The following is a 5,516-nucleotide window of genomic DNA, read 5'->3' as shown; positions in this document are numbered from 1 at the left end:
GGTCGACAATGGCCTGGGATAAAAACGAACATCAGCGAGCGGCTGCGGCAGCAGATCGCGGAAACATCGAGAATACGAGGTATATGCATACATTCAATTTAACAGGTTTACGAGAGGTCGTAATGGGGAATGTTCGCGTGCGAAATCCGCGAGATAAAAAGGAACCGCTTGGTACTCGTTCGAAGCGATTGGAATTTTTTGCACGATTAGCGTTGCGAGGATTGGTACAAGCGTTTCGAAATTGTAATGGTATTTTGAAAACGCGACCGTCGAGGTGCGAAATTTGTTTGAACCGAGACGAAAGTCGTAGAATGTGACAGGGTGTCGCAAGAGCAAAGGGTTAACGCATATTTTTGGATGAAATCTCACGCATAGTTGCACTCGCGAACGACAGTGAGGAAATGGTGTCGCGGCGCACGCGGCAGCAGTCCCTCTCTGCTCTGCTAATTGAAACAAATGATCGAGGCTTCAGAGGGACGGTCTTTTGTTTCCCTCCTCGCCGGGGAAACCCCCGCAACAAATCGAAAGTTAAACAAATTTCGAATCTAATTTCACACCAGCCTCTACACCCTCCCCTCGTTCCGTAATAGCCTCGTTTTCACGGAGAAAAGAGTGACGCGACGCGAAAAGTGTCATCCGCCCCTCCCCCCTTTTTTTCGCGTTCTATATTTCCCTACCTGCAACATGCTCGTTCCACCCTTCTATTTCGCGGCATTTGCATTTTTTTTCGCCTTTCTTTTTTTTCCGAAAAACACGCCAGACAGTTTTGATCCATGCGCTCGGCCGTAAATTAAACGCCTAGACAGTTCTGAAATATTCGCCGGGATAAATAACGTAACACCGGTTCGTTCTGCTTATACAGTCTCTCGCGCAGTGATGTTCTCCGTGAAATGCACTATTTGTTCCGTGATACACTTTCTGCGTGTTTCCTCGCGCGCGCGCTTTTTGTTTTTCCTCGTAGTTAGAGAGAGATACGCACTCGACCGTAACTTCATTTGAAAAAAACCCGCGGAAATGTATGGTTCGATTAAAATTTCGTCGGCAAACGGTGGTTTGCGATGGTGTTGCACGCGGGCCTCCGGCCGCCACGTTTCAAATGGCGGGAGCCGCGCGTGTATGTTTGCTTTGCAACACAACCGGCTGTAAACAATCCACTTTTTTTTTTTCGATTTCACCGAAACGGTAAATATCTCACGGAGATATAGCTACTCTTCGCGGCGATAAAGCGTTGGAAAAACGTGTAATTAAAAAGCTTACCTATCGCGGGTAAAATCCTAGAGGTCCGATGTAAAATCCTGGTCGAACGTGTAAAATGGAAATCGAGCTTTTCTTTTTTTAATCAAACTCGCACCAGTTTCGCACTTTTCAAGGGTTTCTCTGTGGTTCGCGTTAGAATTCCCGTTTTTTTTTTTGTTTTCGTCAATCAACCCTCTTCTGCGTTAGAAAGCATACATGCACCGTGTTTCGACGAGAAAGACGAATCCGCGAGAAGAGAAATGGAGAATTTCGATTTTAAAATGGACAACAACACGGGACAAGCCTGTTCTCCGTTGAATGGAAATTCGACAGATGGCTAGATGGTACGAAACCGCGAGAGTAACGATGTACGACCATCCAGCGATATTGCATTCTACGGGAAGAGCTCTAATCGGTCCAGTTTATTACCGCAGAACCGGAAGAACTTTTCGCGAGGTAAATTGCAAACCGCTTAGCCCGAAGTGACCGACCAGCCCATTTATATCGGTTGTGTTCGGTGATCGTTGTGAAGTTGGACCCGCCTCGCGAAACTTTGTCGTCTTTCGGTTTTCAACTCCATTCCCGTATGCGCTCGACTTTCTCAAATCCTCCCCACCCGCTCTGTTGTGTACTTACATCGTCGCGTACCATTATGGAGCTTTCCAGCGGCGACTTACTAAAAGCTTTCCGGGTGGGAAACAATAATTTAAATTACTGAAATGCCCGATTTACTACCCTCGGTACGCTCAAAGTACCGCTGTTTTCTTCTTCAAGATTAATTACGTTTCTTGGTCTTGTCTCAGAAATTGTCGATTTATTCCGCAGTTTCATGAATCGAGGAGTGGAAACGGTAAACGATGTAAATGCAAGAAGAGAAAATTTCTGTAGCTCTAAAAGCTAAATAAAATTTACATCCATTTCCTTCTGAAAAAAGTAACTTTTCATTTCGAATATAAACGAGAAATAATTTTTCATTCGTTCGCCACTTGTATCTTTTGCCATTGCAACTCCCCGATTATCTTGCTCCGTCCTATCCTTTAAGGTCATTCTTCGCCGGGAAAGAGGCGGGAAAGAACTAGAGAAACATCTTCGCCGATGAATAAAAATGTCGACTGATGAAAAAAAGAAGAGGAAGAAGAAGAAGAAGAAAGGGCAGGCGTTCTGAAAGGACGCGGACAATGGAAAGAGTCTGTCTGATCCAGTGACACGCATTTTCACGCGCGTGAATTGTCAGTTGCCGAAAACGGGAGCGACGCCCTCGTTCTCGCCTCGACTCCATTCCAAACGGGTCTTCCTCGTTTTTCCCATCTCAGGAATAGAAGGCAGACCCTCTTTGGATGACATATCGGGCAAAATGAAAGCTCTCCTCGTGCCGGATGCATTCTCGCTGAATGAAGCCTTGATTACGCGAAGATTCGAGGGTTGCCACACTTACCGGCACATTTGTGCGAAGAAAACGCGGAAGCAGGAATACGAATCAAGTTGGAGAAAAGTGTATTCTCGTCTACAACATTGCCCACGAGGGAGCAGAAAAAGGGAACAAATTTTTATACAAATTTGCAAAGTGTCGAAAGATTTTTCTTTCGCGAAGAGAAAAAAACCTCTCTTTTCGTACGAAGAAGGAGCAGAGAGTTATTAACGACAGTCGAACAGATCGCGATACCCATTGTGAGCGTCGCTCGACTGACGATTTACCGGCAACTGGAAAGTGACACGTAACAGTAGGGAAGCTACGGAATGAATGGCATTGTGTCCCTGTTTCTTTTTGTCGACGCGCAAGCGGGTCATTTGCATCAGTTACAGCGGCCGCATTCGCTCGACCTTTCTCTCGCGGATCACTGTACAAACCCGTCCCTATTCCCCGCTCTTTCTTATCGAGGAAATAAAAAAGGAAGAAAAAAAGAAGACACACTAGCTCTCTTTATCTCTCGTTAGTCACCTCCCAGACTGGTGTATCTCTGTAAATCATCCGAAGGAGAACGGCTGGCGCGATTTTCTTAACAGCACTACTGTGCGATAAAGGGGAGGAAAGAGAATTCCCTTCGTTCATCGTTCTCGCGTTAACGTTTCGACGTCGTTTCCAATGGCTCGCCCTCGTTATTCCTACCCAATTTTCTCGTTTCAACTCGTTTTTCTGTGCCGTAGCTCGGAAAAATTCCCTTTTCGAACCCCTGTTTTCTTTTCTTCGTCGCTAACTTCTCCCGTTTGGGACGATCTTAAACGAATTTCAAACCCTCGAGGTTTCGCTTTCAAGTCTCTCCTCTTTGTTTCTTCGCGTTCTTCGGGTTGTTAGGTTTGAAAAAACAGAAAAGTACGAGGAATAAGTTGCAACTGTTTATGAATTCTCTCAACCGTTTTTCGCCGGTGTTCAGCACACCGTTTTATGGGAAACTTCGTCGATGTGCCCGTGCCTGGTTATATGTATAAGGAACGAGCAACGAAACAGGTGGCGGCGGAAAATAAAAAGGCTCGCTTGTTCTTTCCACGTTGAATGTTGGCCAGCTGCTAGCGCGCGGATCCTCTAACTTGTTCCAGACTTGTACGGCCACCGTTCAGCAACAGTTTCCTTTTTCACGTCGCTCGTTCGGTAACGCGTAACTCTCTGTCTCTACTTTTTCCTCCTTTTTTTTCTCTTCGTACGATATTTTGCCAGCTTCGACGCATTGTTCAGCGCTGGATATAAGAACGTTTGTTTAAAATCCTTCGGTGTGAGAAAGGAAATTTCTTTTCTGGGAATTGTACGAGATGTGATAATGAATTCGATTAGAAACTGGATCATTCAGTCGGTTAAATTCGTTGCGGAGATCCGGCACGGTAATCTGTTTCAGTTAATAATCCAGTGGCACGGAGCGTTTCAGCAATAGGAATTATGCATGGTAATACGTAAACGCGGCACGCGCTTGCACAATACCGTGATTAACGTAAAATTACAAGTGAGCCGCGGTGCACGGCTTTCAAATTTTCAGCGGATCGTGTTTGGCCCGCATTTATCGACACTTTGCATTCCGCGATCGTCCCGATACGATATTGTATTAAACCGTTACATTATTACGAGGCGGAGAATTTTCATACGAGACTGATTAGAACATTCTCTTAGTCCAGCTTTTGCTTTTCGAATATTCGCTCTATTTCTCGTCTAACCCTTCGACAATTTATCCCGTGCGAGACTTGGGAGAAGCGTGAAATACTTAACACTTTACCGACCGGTAGCGGTTGAACATTCTACGAACTTTCGACCGGTCACTCAGCCACAGATACATCAGTGACACCGGCTCTGTTTAGACTCTAGGCTATTGCGCGGGAACATACGCGCTTTTTCTTATACCTGTAGAAATATTAAATCAAACTTTGACCGGTTAATAGGCTATCGGTCGGTAAGTGTCGGCGACAAAAAATGGATTAATAGGTTACCGGTCGGTAAGCGTTGGCGGCAAAAAGCCGATTAATAGGCTACCGGTCGGTAAGCGTTGGCGGCAAAAAGCCGATTAATAGGCTACCGGTCGGTAAGCGTTGGCGGCAAAAAGCCGATTAATAGGCTACCGGTCGGTAAAGTGTTAACTGTTCAGCTCAAGAGATGCTCTTAGGAAGAAAGTTGAAAGGGGACGTGATATTATTGTCGAAACTATGACCTAGGGTCACGTATACCTTGTTTTAAAAATGCTCACACACGACGTAATTATTAAAAAAATACGGGTGAAATATAAATTCTTTTTATCGTAATTCGTAATTTCATCGGACTGTCAAAGGGTTAAGAGAGACACTCTCGTTAATTGAGGAGGACGAGTTAACTCGTCACTGGTTCACAAATATCAAGAACACGATAGTTCATTCATCGAGAGATTATTCACATTTAATTCTACTGCTTTTGTTGGCTCCCACAATGTTCATGAAGCCTGATTATAACTCTTTATTTGCAACACAGTTTGTTATGTAACAGTAATGCAATGTAACTGAGTTCTTAAATGTTAAATGTCTGCGAGTCCAATATCCTGAGGTTCAAATTCGTGTAATCGTTCGTACCAGAGTTCAGAATTCTATGTTTCGCTAATGTGTTCTTACAACAATGTCTCTCTGTCTATCACCCCAGTCCCTTTATACGGTTTTTGTCCGTCCATTTGGGTCCCTTGACGGGGGTGAGATTTGGGTGGGGGGCCAAAGCTCCCAATCAAGTTAGGGCCTTGGTCGACGCCCGACGCCAACCGATCACCCTTAGGGAAGGAGTGTTCTGGGTGAAGTACGCGTCACCTGAGCTTCTGGGAAAAACCCAGGGTAACGGTACC

Source organism: Habropoda laboriosa, unplaced genomic scaffold, assembly GCF_001263275.1.
Source record: "Habropoda laboriosa isolate 0110345459 unplaced genomic scaffold, ASM126327v1 scaffold15, whole genome shotgun sequence".
NCBI classification, from domain to species: Eukaryota; Metazoa; Arthropoda; class Insecta; order Hymenoptera; family Apidae; genus Habropoda; species Habropoda laboriosa.
Note: the sequence above shows the minus strand (reverse complement) of the source record.